The 18,393-nt window shown below is 37.6% G+C and overlaps 1 protein-coding gene and 1 non-coding gene across 24 annotated transcripts in view; one reads left to right on the forward strand and one right to left on the reverse strand.

Annotated features, from left to right (window-relative positions):
- Nucleotides 1-18,393, forward strand: part of PTPRD (protein tyrosine phosphatase receptor type D) — a 2,143,853-nt gene that overhangs the window by 643,489 nt on the left and 1,481,971 nt on the right. The window lies entirely within an intron of this gene.
- Nucleotides 6,153-6,284, reverse strand: LOC117203775 (small Cajal body-specific RNA 20). The gene has a single exon (XR_004486667.1). It is a non-coding gene; the product is annotated as a small Cajal body-specific RNA 20 (non-coding RNA).

The raw sequence follows: 18,393 nt of genomic DNA on the forward strand, positions 1-18,393 counted from the left end.
ATTTATTTTTTGATAGTTTGATTAATATGTTTCTTGGCATGCTTCTCCTTGCATTTACCCTGTATGGGACTCTGTGCTTCCTGGATTTGATTGACTATTTCCTTTCCTATATTAGAGAAGTTTTCAACTATAATCTTATCAAATATTTTCTCAGTCCCTTTTTTTTTTCTCTTCTTCTTCTGGGACCCCCTATAATTTGAATGTTTGTGCATTTAATGTTGTCCCAGAGGTCTCTGAGATTGTTCTCTATTCTTTTCATTCTTTTTTCTTTATTCTGCTCTGCAGTAGTTATTTCCACTATTTTATCTTCCAAGTCACTTATCTGTTCTTCTGCCTCAGTTATTCTGCCATTGATTCCTTCTAGAGAATTTTTAATTTCATTTATTGTGTTGTTCATCAGTGTTTGTTTGCTCTTTAGTTCTTCTAGCTCCTTGTGAAACGTTTCTTATATTATCTCCATTCTATTTCCAAGATTTTGGATCATCTTTACTATCATTACCCTGAATTCTTTTTCAGGTAGACTGCCTATTTCCTCTTCATTTGTTTGGTCTTGTGGGTTTTTACCTTGCTCTTCATCTGCTGTGTGTTTTTCTATCTTCTCATTTTGCTTAACTTACTGTGTTGGGCGTCTCCTTTTCGCAGCCTGCAGGTTTGTAGTTCCCATTGTTTTTCATGTCTGATCCCAGTGGGTAAGGTTGGTTCAGTGGGTTGTGGAGGGGACTGGTGCTTGTGTTCTGGTGGATGAGGTTGTATCTTGTCTTTCTGGTGGGCAGGACCACGTCTGGTGGTATGTTTTGGAGTGTCTGTGAACTTAGTATGATTTTAGGCAGCCTCTCTGCTAACGGGTGGGTTTCTGTTCCTGTCTTGTTAGTTGTTTGGCATAGTGTGTCCAGCACTCTAGCTTGCTGGTCATTGAATGGAGCTGGGTCTTAGCGTTGAGATGGAGATCTCTGGGAGAGCTTTTGCCATTTGATAATATGTGGGGCCGGGAGGTCTCTGGTGGACCAATGTCCTGAACTTGGCTCTCCTACCTCAGAGTCTTAGGCGTGGCACCCAGCCAGAGCACCAAGACCCTGTCAGCCACACAGCTTGGAACACCACACTCCAGAGGTCCTCCTTTCCACCTATTTTGTCTCTCTTTTATCTCAGTGTTTTTGGTTGTTACTGTAGGTCTTAGCTGAAGGTCCCAATCATGTTGCTGTTTGCCCTAATGATTGACATTTTCTTTGCCATTTACATATTAGAGAGGGGTTTTAGAGTAGGAGCTGGGGTAATACAGTTTGACTGCTCTTCTAGAAACCAAGGGGAAGGGGATTCCAGGTTCTTTGATTAGGCATATCAACTTGAAATAACGGTTCTGTTTAAAGTGTACCAGGCTTGTTTTCTCCAAGGAAAAATCTTACAGTACCAGGTTTCTGGATGGGGCGTGCTGAGGAATGGGGAGTAATTGCCAGCTGTGGAGGATGAGAGCAATCACTTTACAGTCTTAGGATTTTTTTTTTTCGTCGAACTGCACCTCACCCCTGCCTTCCATGGCCTTCACTTCTTCCAAATACAGGGTTGTGGGTGGCTTCAGGGGTGATAAGCTGACTTGTGTGTACTCCACACTCTTGGCACATAAGGCAGTACCGTCTCAGTTCGGCTACATTGATCATCATTTCTCTGCTTCCTGTTCTCAATGATTTGAAATACAACACAGTGATTAATGGTATGACTCTGAAACCAGACTGCCTGGATTTGAATCCTAGCTTTACCACTTAATAAAATTTGATCAGCAAGGTACTTGATGTTTCTGTGCCTCTATTTTCTCATTTGTAAAATGAAGGTAATGATAGGGATGTTACAGATACCAAATGAGGTAGAACAGTGCCTGACTCTCACACTGTCAGCTGCCATAAACCATGCTACTATTGCCCTCTCTTCTATTAGTATCTCTACTGTAAGTTGATTAGTATTCCCCCTGTAAGTTGAATTTTTTTTGTAAGTTGATTTTTAAAAACAATTATTTTGCTCTCATTTGCCTGATGTTTGAGAAGAAGTTGTTAATGCCTGTGGTCAAATCATCAGGTTTTTAAAACAATATTAAGGCTTCTAAATGTATTATTCTCATTCCCCTGCCATTTTTTTTTCCTGAGCAATAACATATTTGTGTGATGAGATCTCTTTGAGCATACTCCTTCATTTCATCTTAAAAACAAAGAATGGTAACTTTTAAGACACACAGATTAATTACAGGATTTTTTTTTCATCTCTGAAAAATACCCTGTTTTCTAAAATATTTTCTTAGAATTAAATGTGCAAAGTGCCAAACTCTTAAGTCATTGATTATTTGGGGACATTACTCTTTGTGAGAATTTAATACAAGATGATTTAATGAGACATTCCCAATTGATATTATAATACAAAACTTTACAAAAGTTTTGTTTTGCTATCTGCAAACTATTAAACAGGCAATAGAATCACTATCTTTGCAAGATATTTATGTTATAGAAATTCAGTTATTTAAATATTTCTAAAAAGGGAGTTGAGAGCAGCACTTTTGAAAAGCAGTTAATAATGAACAGACATCAAGGAAACTATCATTATAACAGCAAAGTGCTTTGCAACTCCAATAACTTAAGTGGGGCAGAAGCAGGCCATTAAATATAATTAAAAGCCGTCAAAAATAAACTGAGAAATGGAACTGTAAAAGGCTGTCCTTTGCCAGCAGCTGAAGGCAAAAAAAGCAAGGGAGAACCTTGAAAGTAGCAATGAATTGATAAGCCATACTGCCTGCAGCTTGTAATGTGCTCTGTTAGATTTTAGTAACAGTTAAAGTAGATTAATAGCGCAATCACTGAGTATCTTAAATTCCTCTCTGTTGTTCCCCGATTATAGGCTCCCATGGTAGACGGAACCCTGAGTGGGTCAAAATTTCAATTCATTTCTCTGCTCAGTCACTTTTTAAGTAATGCTGGCATCTACATTTGTTGGACACCAGCATTCTCTGTGATGTTTTAAAAGCAGAAATAAATTTAGTTATTGACATAACTGTAGCCCTCATTTCCGAGGAGGCTTCATTCCTCTTTATTCAGCAGACGAAGAAATCCCTTGGAACGTGAGCAATTGATATCTTTCTCCCACTAGGGGCTACCATGGTGAAGTGGATGATAGAAGATTACAAATTTATTGTGCCTCTTAAACTCTCAGATTCATGTGAATCTGCAGAAACAGTACCACAAGGACAAAAACAATGTGCCCTCGATCATTTTATTTTTATAATAATCTTTAATGAAGCTAAAGCCTCCCTGCTGTGATCTTATGTTTTTCAACATCAGGGAGAAATAGATTCCTCTGAATTGTAAGAGAACTCCTGAAATAGTAGGGATATTGAAATAGAGGATCAATTACTTCTTTTGCAGTAATTTTGAACTTGAAATGGCTACAGCACTGCCTATGTAGACAAGACAAACCAGCATATTGAAAAGCTGTACACAAAAGTATCAGAAAAAGCTGAGATAAACTGTTTTGTTTTCTAATATCTTATAGTGTCCCTTTAAAAAGCCAGTGCTAAAAATTCTGTTGTAACAGAAGCAAACAAAAACTGAAAATTCTGTCCCCAATTTAAATGTAAAAAATTTAAATATGTTTAACAATCCTTCTGAAAATTGCTAACATCACTGCTTGTGGGTTTCATTTTGCTCGTTTTAACCTGAAGAAGGATCTTTGATTAGGCTGGGAGCTTAGAGGTCCCGCAGAGGATGGAGACAGATAAGAGAATAGATGTTATGAATGTAACAGATTATTGCATTTATGAAATACTCTAATTTGTGCAGTGATTCATATCCATTATACCATTCAATCCTGGAAGGAACCCTAAGAAGACATGAGCTCAAACAGGCATTGATACCTTACAAACACCACAGTAGGGAAGACTGAGGCTCAGACAGGTTACAGGATGAGCAGCAGGTCCTGCAACTTCCTTACTTGCAGCTGGCACCTGGACCACCTGGACCTAAGTAATAGCTCGGTACTTTGTCTTTCCCTTTAGGTTTGGCAAGAACTCCCAACTTGCAAAATGCAAATCATTTTGCTATAGTAAAGTCAGTGTTATCAGAGTGTATAATTTACCTTTTCATCTGCCACATTCAGGCAGGAACTTCCCATTTGGCCTGATAGTGGAGTCACACGGATCAATGGGCTTTTAGGGAATGGAAGCTCTGAAGTATACTTTATTTAAATGATTGTTCGGCAGCACATGCAGGGCTCCACAGCAGTCTAAAATGTTGGAAACTGAGATAGCTGGTGAGGGGGCTGTCTGAGACCCTTCTTCAGGAAAGGGCACACAAATTGAAGGCTTCATTCTTTGCTGAGCAGGGACTTTCCCACTTGAAGGGCAATTGGGGTGGAACTCTGGCAACACCACCATCAATCACCCTGGTCAATGAGATTGATTTAAAGAGACTGCTGAGGGTCAGGATGATAGAGTCCTGAAACTACTTAGAAGGAAGAGAAATGGACTTTCAAGATGTGGATCGCAAGAGAATGGAATAAGTGAAATTAAGGAGAATGAAAGAGTAAGAAAAGGGTGATAGGAGATCTGTGTGAGGAACAAAAGTACTGAGAAATTAGAAATAAAAAATAGCTAAAATTCAAATAAGTTTATTCATACTCAGATTAATGACAATATTTGGTTTATATATTTGGAACTTTTTCGAGAACTCTTCAATTGTTTCACATAAACCAATGAAAGGCTGCCAGATAACTTTCTATCTCAACATCAATATTAGTATCATTTGTAACAACAAAAAATAATGGCATTCACTGTGTTGTGACTATGTACCGGACACTTTTCTAACAACTTGAAATGTATTAACTATATGTATATTTATAACATAAACTATTAATCCTGTTTTAAATATCAAGATAATAGTGCATAGCAAATTTAAGGAGCTTGCTTGCCCATGAAAACTACAAAGCTAAGTGGCAAAGTCAGGGACATAAGCTCTACAGCCTTCACCCCTTACACTTTCCAGGCCATTCCCTAGAATAATAATCTGTATGCTCATTAGAACAGCTTTGCTATTTGCTTTTGAAAAATAACACTTTCCGAACACAAGAATTTATGTGATATTTAAACTACAATGATATTGCTTGAATGTTCCCGGGATGATTTGGGTTCTGACAAAATCCATTTCGCTTTGAGATTATGGCAAGAAAACAAAATTTGTATTTTTAATATTGATTCTAATTCCTTATGAAATACAATAGCTAATAGCACTGTATGACCTTATATAAAAATGATTGCCATGATGCGTGGAGATGCTGTCACACTACCTTTAAACATGAACTTGAGTTAAAACCACCTACTAAAACATCATTTTTAGCATAATAGAATCTGTTATAAACTATCCCATTACTGAAATTAACTTAGATCAACTGTGTGTATTTGTGTGTGCAGGCACACACAGTTGATCTTCATTTCATGTTTGTGAATTTGGCTACTGCCTAAAATTTATTGGTAACCCCTAAATCAATGCTTATAGAATGTTGTGGTCGTTCACAGACATGCACAGAGCAGTAAAAATTTGAGTTGCCTTCCCCCGACGTCTTCCTAGCTAAGGTGGAATGAGGTGGTGCTTTGGCTTCTTGTTTGGCATTCATATTAATAAACAAGTGTCCTTTTCATGGTTTACCTAGTGTTACATTTTTTGAAATGTTTGCATTTGTGTGAGGTTTTTTTGTGTTTTTTTTTTGTTTTTTTTTTTTTTGTTTTACACGACTGTGAGCAGGTCCTGTGAGCAGGACAGAGTGGCCTGGCTGGCACCCAGCTTAATCCCAGCAAGTAAGTGTGGTGAGCTTCCCCGGAGCCAGGTGGCCTCAGATGCCCCTTGACAACAGAAGCCCCCATTCTGGACACCCCCTTCCTGGTGACATCTGCTGGGGCCAGAGGGGTTGTTTAGGAGGAGGCAGGAGACGTGGGGTCCCCCCCTCGCTCGCAGGCATCCATGCGGTTGACCACGTGGTTAGGCATACATACATACCTGCCTGTGGGGCAGGCAGGGGCCAAGCTACTTTTGGGACTCACAAGAGCCGATCCAAGGAAAGCAGGCCCTAGTCTGGCTGAGGCCAGCACGCTTGGTACAGACCAGGTTGGGGCTGCCAGCAACTACAGGTGTCTGAGGTAGGAAAACAAGGCTGCCCCACTCATGGCATCCCTGACAATGATCCTCAAGGGGTGATCTTGGCCTCCAGTCCTGGCTGAGGAGAAAAGGGACCTCCCACAGCTCTATGGGAGAGAGGCCCTTGTGTGAGGTTTTTATGGTATTCTTACCATTTTAAATGGCCTACAATTGTAGTGTTGAAGTGTTGTCAGTGTTCCTAGGTGCAAGATAACAGATTTGCTGTGTGGAGAAAATGTGTGTCAGATAAATTTCATTCAGGCATGAATTATAATTTAGTTTGGCTATATATTTAATATTAGTGAATTAATGATACATGTTAAGTAAGGTATCTTTAAACAGAAATACACTTAAAGTTGTGCATGGATTTAAGTGTTTATTCCCATTTTATAGATGATAAAGCGAGGCTTAGGAAGGCTAGACAATTTGTTCAAGCCCCTATAACGAACACTGAGTGGCAGAGCCAAGATTTAAACCCTAGGCTATCTGAAACCCATGATCTTAGCACAGCATAAGCTGCCATACTGTTATGTAAACCACTCTTTTCACTAACAGTATATTGTAAACATATTTCTATGTCTCCTAGAGTATATGAAATTCTTAATGGTCTTATAAAAATCCATTGCATGGGTTCATTGAAATGTTTTCACTAGTCTCCCTTATTTAAGTGTTTTTGTTGTTTCTAACTTTTCTTTATTAGAAACAGTGTTCTACTAAAGAAACTTTCACAAACACCTTTATTAATATGTCCCCTTATTTGCTCAGAATAAATTCCAAGAAGTAGAAGTGGAATTGCTAGACCGAATTCTATATATCTCTTACCCTGTCCAGTTGCCCTCCAGGCAAATATGCTGGTTTACACTCCCACTAAAACTCCATATATGTCCTTCTCCCCACACTTTTTGTAGTTCTGGACATAAATTTCTTTTCAGTCTTTATCAGTTACATACAGTTCTAATTTTTAAGAAATAAAAATAATTTTAATCTGTGTTTACTCTAAAATTTCAAGAGCTTTCACAGAAATTATATAGCTGAGGGAAGAATTCCTGGAAATGGTGTTTCGGAATGAGACTTGCCATTTTTTAGAGTGATTTTTTTTTTTTTTTTACTAGCACTGCAATAAATCCCAAGTATTGTAAAATCAGTAATTTTTATTTCCACCAGTTAGTCGTTTACACTAACAAAAGTGTATCCTTCTTTGGCTTATTAAATGTCCAATCTCTTAAAGTTAACAAAGTTAGACTGATTAAACAATTTTTTGTTAAGTGATGTCTTTCACTGCTAGAATATAGAAGGAAATATTAAAAACATTTAGAAGTGACTTAGATTCTAAAGTAAATTGAATTATTCTAGTAATATTCTGAATCTGGAAGACAGTGAGAGGAAAGAAAAGGAGAATGAACTGATTAGGATGACTGAATCAAACAGGGCTGGATCAACCTTGGCTACCAATGAGCATGTACTTCCAAGAGAGGGAATCCCAAATGAATTGCTTCTCATGTTTGCCTGGCTATCCAAATGTTGCTGCCTGCCATTATTGCTATGCTCTGTTCCCTTCCATCTAATGTGTAACACGAGTCCAATGGCTCTTTTATTGCTTGGAGTGAATTGATATGCTTGTCATGCACAACTTTATCTTCATTCCCGTTCAGGCAGAGAGATATACAGACAATAGACTGACAACATTTGAAGTTTTAAAATCATTTGGTAACAATATTTTTTAAAAGAATACCATGCTATTCATTTTTTCTTACAATTTTAAAAGTAACTGTATAGATTAAAAAAAAAAGATCTCAAAAGGGAAGAAGGAGAACTATTTTCCTCCCCTACTGTCTTTCATTCCCTCAATTCTATGCTCTGAGGTAAACATGTTTTCTAGGTAAACACATCCTTTTAGAGAGAGTCTATTACAAAAACATGTGTACAATGGCACACTTTTTTAAACGTTATAATTGTTGCATTCTGTGCTCATTGTTCTGCATCTGTATTTTGCATCTCTGAAGAAAAAGTGGAGGTTGGCCCTTGATGTGATTAAAAGTAATAGAATGGCCACAGGTAACATTTGATAATTGACAGTGGCTTTGTGTCAGGCACTGTCTAAGCCTTATATAAGATTACTTCTCATAACTCTCCTAAAATACTATTACTTCCTTCTATATAAATGAAACAGCAGCCTGAAGAAATTAAACAAGCTGTTGAGGCTTACCTAACCTAGTAATGGAAAAGCCAGGCTTAAACATAGGCCGTTGGATTCCAGAGTCCATTCTCCTATCCATCATTCTCGAACTTTACAGGACTAGTAAGTGGAGGGTTGTTGAATTAGCTAAATATAATCTTTAGTAATAACTGTGTAAATTGATTTTACAACAAAGGGGGAACTTTAGAAGAAGGGAAATGTACAAATGGATTTTTCTTTTTTTTTTTAATTGACTGAAAAGGCATTTAGGGACTCTGATGCAACTCTAGAGCACTGTTTCTACATTTTAAATTTTTATATTTTAGCCTTTTTGATCTTTATATCATGACTGAAATAAGCTGGGGCGGCAGGAAGCGGAGACAGTGACAGGCGAGAGAACACATTCTCACTCACGGAAGAGGGTGGATATGGAGTGGAAAGATATAAAAGGGACTGGCGAGTTAATTAGGAGTTCTGAGGAAGTTAATTAACTTGCTCCTAATGGTGAAGAGCTTTGGTGGAGCGGCCATCCACAGAGGGAGCAGGCCCATGTGATGTTCATTTGCAAGGCTCTGGGTTGTGCAAAGCAGCAAATTGATACAGGGAAGAGAAAAGGTAGCAGGACAGAGAAGACTGCGGTTAGCTAGTGACTGTCAATTATCAAAGTATGGAAAATCGAGTATTCAGCTTTGTGTTCTCTCTCTCAAAACTGTTTATTACATATCTTGGAATTAGGGATTAGAAAAAAAATCTATATTAAAATGACATTTTTATAGAAAGAACCTGAAGTAGACTTAGCTATGCCATCTCCACAGCCACAACTGGGATAGTCTAACCTTTTGACCTAAGTAGCCAGTCCCATGGCGCCATCTGGTGGCATCTATTGTAATTCCAGGTGTAGGGCCTTTAAAAATACTCAGTCTTTGTAAAAGGATGTGATTTTCAAACCAAACCTACAAAACGAAAAATGGCAGAGAGGCTGGAATAGGTTCAGCAGTGGAGGTAGACATGAGTAATGGCAAACTCTGCCAACATTCTACTTATGGCTGATGGGAACTTTGACCTATTTGAATTCTAGCTTTTGAGAGGGAAAAAATTGCCCTGGATAGTTCTCTTAAAAGACATTATATTTCTATAAGCATAAAGAATACAGGGCAAAACAAGTCCGTCTTAGGAAAGCCAGGTTGTATAATGTATTGCTAGTGCCTTGGGGGTATGAATGATGTCTTTGGTTTAATTTCTGATTTCCAAATGTGAACCACATAACACACATTTGAGAGTGTGATAAAAGCAATGGGAATATCTAGGCACGTATACATAGAAACACCTAGACCCTGCTCTGTACCTTATAAACCGGAGAACTGGCTAAAGGTGAAGAAGTGTTTAATTCAAGTTTGGGGATGTTCCAAAGTAAGACGGGCAGAAAAAGGAGTGAAGGAATCCAGAACCCTGGAAAATATACCTCTGGTAGGACTGGCTGTGGAGTTCACACAGGGGTGAGAAAGAAGTGAAACCAGAATGGTCTGATGGACTTGAACATGGGCGACTGCTATGACATTGTAGATGAGGACTCACAGGCGTGAGAAGGGTAGCAGGGTTAAGTGATCCTTCGAAGGAGGGTTTGAGAGATCTGCCATCTTAGAGGAGAACTTAGCAATACGGTCCAAGGCACGGCCAATTTTTGAGAAGTTCATCAGAGACAAAAAGAAAACAATTTCATTTAATCGCTAGCATTGTTCTATACACTTTGATGTATCTTATTTAATCTTCATAGAAATCCTCTATGTGTGGTGATAGCCCTAATTATAGATAAAACACTTAGGCTCAGACAGGTAGACAAACTTGTGGAAGGTTATATAAGTGTTAAGTTAAAGAACACTTGCCAAGACCATGTTATTTTTTCCACATTTCATGGCAAAACTAGAGTTTAGGAAGGTTCTCAGACGGATGGTAAAGTAAATGTTCAAGATGCCTCATAATACTAGCACATCTCTTAGGTGCTCAGTGGATATTGATGGAGGCATGGTAAAGCAGACAAATATAACTGCTTTCAAATGAAAGGGGCAGGTTGACCTTAGAAATGAGAGAATATGTAGTGAGCAAGTTAAGCCATATTTGAAAATATCCCCTGAACTGAGGAACATAACTGCTGATCTTTTCATGTAACTTACCCTTCAGTACATGCTAGTCTATGATAATATAAGACAAATGAGATTTTCTGGTATTCTAAACTTCAAATTAAAAAACAACAAAAACTCATTCTATGAAAGAGAAATGGTTACAGTAGTTTTTCAGTCTGTAGCAGAACATAAGCTATGGGCAATGTTAGTAAGTGTTCTGTGGTAAAAGGGCTGAACAGTTGGTGACTTGATTTGGGGAGTTTTCTGGTCACCTTCTTCCCCTTTTAGAGACTGACAGTGCGCTTGACCTTGGTAAAGGCTCTAAGAGATCCTATGGTAACAAGCCTGTTGGAATTGTTTAACCAATCATTGTCCCACCCTTTTGTTCTGAAAGTATTTTCCCCTGCAATGCATATAAAATTTTATATGCAATGCATATAAAATTTATCAGTATTCCTTTTTTTTTTTTTTTTTTTTTTTTGCGGTACATGGGCCTCTCACTGTTGTGGCCTCTCCAGTTGCGGAGCACAGGCTCCGGACGCGCAGGCTCAGCGGCCATGGCTCACGGGCCCAGCCGCTCCGCGGCACGTGGGATCCTCCCGGACCGGGGCACGAACCCGTGTCCCCTGCATCGGCAGGCGGACTCTCAACCGCTGCGCCACCAGGGAAGCCCTATCAGTATTCTTTTACTTCGGGAAATACGATGATGAATAAGATTAATTATGACTCTACTAAAAGATTCTCTCAGGAAACTTGTATTTAGCTTTGCTCTATAACTAACCACATAAACAACCAAATACTATGCATATAAAACTTTTTGTTATGAAAAGATGAGTTTGTCACCATCAGAACTTAATTTGGAATTATTTTTAATTGGATTTATATTGTCACCTCTTCTGTTGATGAGCCAGAAAATGTGTAATTGATCACATACTCGTGTGATCCTGCAAGGTGAGGCAAGAAGCATACTTCAAAAAAATAATTTCATATTTTAAAATTTTCACACCAAGTCTGAATGTTATTCAATGTGTTTGTCTTTATTTACATTTGTAAAAGAAGGAAGGAAAGAAGATAAAAAGAAATTGTCAACATTTAAGAAATTATAGTCCATGTTGGTTGTACCACTTTTGTACTCCTTGCTATGAGGAGGTTATTAAAAATTCTTGTATTTGAAGTGGTGTTGAACACATTAGTTTACAAAAAGAAAATCTTTAAGTCAGGAAAGTCTATGGGAATGTGATTTTATTCTTAATCTGGTATTATTGGCTTCTTGAGTCAATCATCTGAATTATAATACCTGTCATCTCCCTATTTCTCTTTGCCACCAGAGGGAGATGAAAAGTCACATGTAGGGCCCAGCATTGATTGTCAGTATTAGTGTTTGGTAATATTCATCTGTTTCTCTCAGGGAGCTTTACTATCACATTATTTCTAGACACTGATAAGGCAAAGCATGTTGCTATTGGGAAGTGTTACTGTGATTTCCAGCTTCATTCATGTGACCAGAAGAACATTATTTTATGCAATTCAGTTCATCATAATCCCAGAAAATAGTAGAATTTATAGCATCGTCAAAGCTGATGTTTGACAAGGAAGATCCTTACCTCATAATAAATGAGTTGACTCTCTCAATTTTGGACAAGTGACTTACCCAAACACTACAGTTAGCGTATTTTAACTTCACAAATAACCAAAAGTGTCTTGTGTTTTTCAATTTAAGTGACAGGTTTTCCAGAGGGTCTGACCTGCTCAAATTTAAGTTAAAAGATAAGGGAATTCCCTGGTGGCTCAGTGGTTAAGAATCCGCCTGCCAATGCAGGGGACACGGGTTTGAGCCCTGGTTCGGGAAGATCCCACATGCCGTGGAGCAACTAAGCCCATGTGCTACAACTACTGAAGCCTGCATGCCTAGAGCCCATGCTCCACAACAAGAGAAGCCACCTTAATGAGAGGCCTGCACACAGCAACGAAGAGTAGCCCCCGCTCGCTGCAACTAAAAAGAAAGCCCGTGCGCAGCAACAAAGACCCAATGCAGCCAAAAATGAATAAATAAATTAATTTAAAAAAATAATTAAAATATAAAAAACCCTTTGTATTTATCAGCTCTTATTTTTACTTATAAATATACTTGATGGAAATTTACTGGATTTTTGTGGGCGTTACTTTTTTTTAGCCCCCCCCACTTTATATATATTACAGATATATCAGCAAGGCTATAGATTATTGATATAATTTCATTATTTCTCTTGCCCAATATTCTTTTCTTTTCTTTTTTTTTTTTTTTTTTTTTGCGGTATGCGGGCCTCTCACTGTTGTGGCCTCTCCTGTTGCGGAGCTCAGGCTCCGGACGCACAGGCTCAGCGGCCACGGCTCATGGGCCCAGCCACTCCACAGCATGTGGGATCCTCCCGGACTGGGGCACGAACCCGTGTTCCCTGCATCGGCAGGAGGACTCTCAACCACTGCGCCACCAGCGAAGCCCCCTGCCCAACATTCTTAAATAAACAACATAAAGATCTTAAATCTAGTGAATCATGGTAGTATACGCTGACTCCAAAAAATGGACAAGAAGAAACAGATGATTTGCTGTATGTCAAGTAAAATGCCTTACTTGTTTTCGAAAATTTTGCTTTTTAAACGTGGTTTGATTAAACAATAATGCTATAGGGAAACTTGAAAAATGGATTAGTTTATTAACATTGTATCTTATTATCCTAGAAATTTTACTTAAAAACAGAATAATAAAGTTGAAATACTTTTTCCCTATATCCCAGTGTTATTTCTTGGTATTTTGAATAATATGAAAGTTTGTAACTAAATGGAAAGATACAAAATACTTTTTGGAGTCTGGTGAAGTGCAAATTATTATGAAAACAAAATAAATGTAGGTTTTTTCCAGAAACATAATTTCTTTGAAATTATCGTAAATTTTTATATTGCACCTTGCTTTAGCAGTATAGCTCATTGTGTGCTAATTTGCTTGGGGCTTGCTGTGGTATGGGAGCCAACTCTGACTTAAGGTTTGTGTGTGTGTGTTTCTAAATTTCTTTTTAATTGTGTGGCTCATGTTCATATACATTTGCATCCGAGCAAGTTTGGAAATGCTCTTTTTTTGTTAGGTAGACTCAAATATATAGGCTATGTTTTAATGAGAAAGATGTTGCATTCAGCTGTAAAAATGATCTCAGTGTAGTGTTGTATCTGAACAGTGGTTTCACCAGCCTTGGAATTCTTTTCCTGACCAAGATAACAGTAGTTGTTGTAGCTATCTAACGACCTTCCCAAACAAAGCTGAGAATGTGGAAGCCTGGTAGGCAGAGAGAATGGAGTTGATATATATGAACCAAAGAGTGGAGCAAAGAACACTCAGGAGAAAAGACAGGAAATGGATGAATAAAATGTCAACAGAGAGGAGTTAGCCAACAGGCAAATCTAAGTATGAAGCAATGAGATGGAAACCAACAGTGAAAAACCAAACCTAAAATAAGTAGCTTCCAAAGGAAATGTACTCCTATAGGAATGAGAACTGCTCAACTTAAACCCATCGTGTAGTCTTTGTTGGATTAAATAAAATGCATTGAAATCACTAGTGGAGCTAATAAACTTATTAGACCTTTCCAGCTTTCCAGGCTTTAGACAGTTAAAAGTCTCATGGCTGTACACTAGAACTTGGAAAATCGTTATCTGATTGATCATTTTAACCAATATTTTCAGAAAATATTTCATTATAAAATGATCTCAAAGAAATCAGTAAGAAAAAGACAAATATATTTAAAGATGGATGAAAGGCAAAGTTAAATAATACATAAAATATTGCCTAATCACACAGGTAATTAAATGTAAAATGAAGCAAAACACTTTAAATTTATTAAAATAGAAGAGTGCAATATTTTGTGTTAGTAAAAGTGAGGAGAAATGGTCAGATACTTGCACTGTTGGAAGGGTGACACGTTTCAAAAATCCTTCAAAAGTACATATCTTTCAACTTAATATGTTTGCATCTAGGAATTTATTCTAAAGGAATTATTTGAACAGATGTACAAACATACATGTAGACAGATGTTCATTGCAAATTACTGTGAAGATTTTTAAAAGATTACACATACACAAATATCTACACAAAGAAATGAGAAATTCAAAAATGCCAGCACATTACATTAAGTGAAAAAAGTTCATATGGTATGTCAATTTTTGTAAAAATGTGTGGGTTCATAGATAACTATAAAATTATTAGTATTATATAATATCAAATTATATTATTATTAGACTCTTCGCTGGCTCATAGGATTATTTTGTCATTTTATGCTTACTTTCTGTATTCTCTGAACATTTTATATGTATTAGTTTTCTATTCAGAAACATTATAAAGCTAACTGTGTGTTAGGGGAGAAAGAATTGTACATAGAGGCAAAAACAGGTGTTGAGTCAGATCTAGTGAGTAGTGAATGACCTTGACAATATAGAATTAAGAAACAATGGTGTCCCAAAGGCTTATACTTCTATATGTTCTAACCAACTTAGTCAATTTCTTAATTAGTTCATTTATGTATAAACAGCCTAAAAAGACAGGGAGACTCCCAATATAAAAATGAAAAATTAAAGTGATTTTACGTTTGGGTGTGTTTATACCAGGTAAACTACTTTGGACTTTATACAACATTTTACAATGGTGTCTAAGGTAGTACCTAATGTTAAACCCATGTGTTTAGTATATTAAACAATAATGCATTTGGAGTGGAGAGGTTATGACCTTTTTAAAGAAAATATTTTTTTAACATCTTTATTGGAGTATAATTGCTTTACAATGGTGTGTTAGTTTCTGCTGTATAACAAAGTGAATCAGTTATATGTGTATGTATATCCCCATACCTCCCTCTTGCGTCTCCCTCCCACCCTCCCCATCCCACCCCTCTAGGTGGTCACAAAGCACCGAGCTCATCTCCGTGTGCTATGTGGCTGCTTCCCACTAGCTATCTATTTTACATGTGGTAGTGTATATATGTCCATGCCACTTTCTCACTTCGTCCCAGCTTACCCTTCCCCCTCCCTGTGTCCTCAAGTCCATTCTCTACATCTGAGGTTATGACCTTTATTTAACTCGATACTGCACTGCTCTTTGCAGTTGTGATTTTTTTTAATAAACTGGCATTTAGACGGATAATGTAAGCATTTAAAAAACCCTCCCAATACAACTACTAAACCCCCAGCAGTTAGGTAGTTAAATTAATAGGAAACGAATTGAAAATGAAAATATTGAAAATTAGAATCTCAACGTAAAATCCTATTCATCAGCATGTCATTCATTCATAGCAACATTATGTGAGAGGGGAAAAACACACTAACACACAATTGACAAATATGCCATTTCAGGTAGAAATATGCTGCTTCATTTATTTTTTGATGAACAAAAAGTATGTATCAGCAGTGAAAAGATCATTACACCTACTCCCTCCTTTGGAATAAAAAGGAAAACTTGAACTCTGTAGTTAGAGTTTGCTTTTTAATCCTAGGAAATACGTGAAAAAAATGCTTTATTCATCTTAGTGATATTGATAGAATATGATGTTAAGATATGGTTATGTCAATTTTAAAAATAACTTCCCATACCATAGTTTTAGTTAAATCAATGGTTACATCTTATATCTTCTCTCTATGTGATAATATTTTGGTTTAACCGACTATAAAACTCCAAAGTTTTTTTTAATTATTTTTACCTTGAAATTAATGACTGTTCTATCAAGAGAGTTTTACTCTTAGATTTAGCATTTGTATCAGTGCACGTTTGCATACATTTCCCAAAGATGCTTCATGGATTAATGTAAGTTGGCATATTTTCTTTGTCCATCACTCCTAGATATAACTTATTTACCAGTTAGGAACTCAACACAGAGACATATAAGCAGTACATTAACAGAAAACACATATTAAATAGCAAATGAAGGCCAAGTTTACAGTTTTAGAAACTGCCTGGGAAATTAAATCTTTAAAACAAATATCTGTCACCTACACCTTTTTTTTTTTTTTTTTTTTGTGGTACGTTGGCCTCTCACTGCTGTGGCCTCTCCCGCTGCGGAGCACAGGCTCCGGACACACAGGCTCAGCGGCCATGGCTCACGGGCCCAGCCGCTCCGCGGCATGTGGGATCTTCCCAGACCGGGGCACGAACCCGTGTCCCCTGCATCGGCAGGCGGACTGTCAACCCCTGCGCCACCAGGGAAGCCCTGTCACCTACACCTTTAACACTTCATTTCCTGTCTGGACTGCCATCTGAGAAATAATATAGACTACTCTGTGGATAGCATGGACTCCCAGCATCTATACTTCTGTTCTTTTTCAGGCCCACAATGGAATTGTAGGCAACAAACTCCACTACTTTCCCAGGACTAGGCCTTAGACCCAGAGAAAGTTCTCTGCCAGTTGAAATAGCCTCTATTCCCTAGAATAGAGAATAGAGGCACTTCCTCTTCATGTCAGCTGTGGATTCGTTGTCCTCACTTAGGTCACATGGTAGTCTCTGCCAGCCTGGCCTGATCTGGAGCTGTTAAGCTCTTACTGCAGCAGGAATGCTGTATGTGCTAGATGCCAGAGAAGTGTAAAATTAATCCCTTCCCCTGGCGTTGTCCATCTTGGTTTTCTCATCCTCCACTGACTTTTCCATTGCCCAACTGGACACCACTTTTCATATCTATGCAGTTTATTCTGAGATTCTCCCCACTACCACACTATGTTCTTTTTACCCTTCTGGGTGTATATTGTATATTCTTTATACTCCTAGTACATTCTGTATGGTCCTCAAAAATACTATTTATATATATATAAAATACGGAATCATTGTTATACACTTGAAACTAATATAACATAAATCAACTATACTACAATTAAAAAAAGAAAACTAGCAATGTAAATCAACTATACTTCAATAAAAAATAGAATTAAAAATAGGGGGATAAAAAGAAAAAATGATAGTCACAGACTTTTCACAGATGTCTTTATCAGGTAGATGAAGTCCCCTTTAATTCCTAGTTTTCTGGATGTTTCCATAATAAATAGGTGTTATTTTTTTTAAAGTATGAGCTATAATAGATACATGATACATTAAGAAATCAAACGAATTGCAATTTGAAAGTTACAGGGGTCATTATGCCTGATGTCCATCCACCAAGCCTTATAATGTTAGTTTATAATTCTGTGATACATGTTACTTGTTATTGCTAATAGTGCAGAAAGTGAGTGATAACTATTAAGTGATTCCTGGTGTTCATTACAAAGTCAGAAAGGTTTTGATTACAAAGAGTATTTATGGTTAATAGGATTTCATGGATATTTGTACAAGTAGTACTAGCAGAGGTGGCAATATTGTTTTAAATTGGTGAATTATCATTGTTATGGGCTCAATTATGTGCCCCTAAAATTTATATCCTGAAGCTCTAACTCCCATGTGATTATATTTGGAGATAAGGCCTTTAAGAAAGTAGGTAAGGATAAATGATGTCATAACGGTGGGTCCCTAACTCATGTGACTTGTGTTGTAGGACAGGAAGAGACACCAGCCTCCAGAATGGAGAGAAGAGAAACCTCTGTGTTTTTGTTTTTTTTGAAGCCACCTAGTCTGTGATATTTTGCTCTGGCAGCCCTAGAAGAGTAATATGATTATTATTGGATGGTAATTCAATGATGGTCATAGGAGAACCAATAAAGAGAAATACCAGACACCCAAACCTCCTGGTAACTGTCATCTATAGGATGATGGCACATGACCTAATTAGACTGCATTTGCCAAACTTAGGGTATAGACAAGGTAGAACACAGAACTCTTGCCTGGCTATTGCTACCTAAACTCCTCCCTGTATTATGTACTGGCCACGTAAGGACTTGGTGTGTGGGGGGAAGGGGAGGGAGATAGGAAGATATTGTCATTTGATAATATACCATACTT

This window comes from Orcinus orca, chromosome 6 (assembly GCF_937001465.1).
Source record: "Orcinus orca chromosome 6, mOrcOrc1.1, whole genome shotgun sequence".
NCBI classification, from domain to species: Eukaryota; Metazoa; Chordata; class Mammalia; order Artiodactyla; family Delphinidae; genus Orcinus; species Orcinus orca.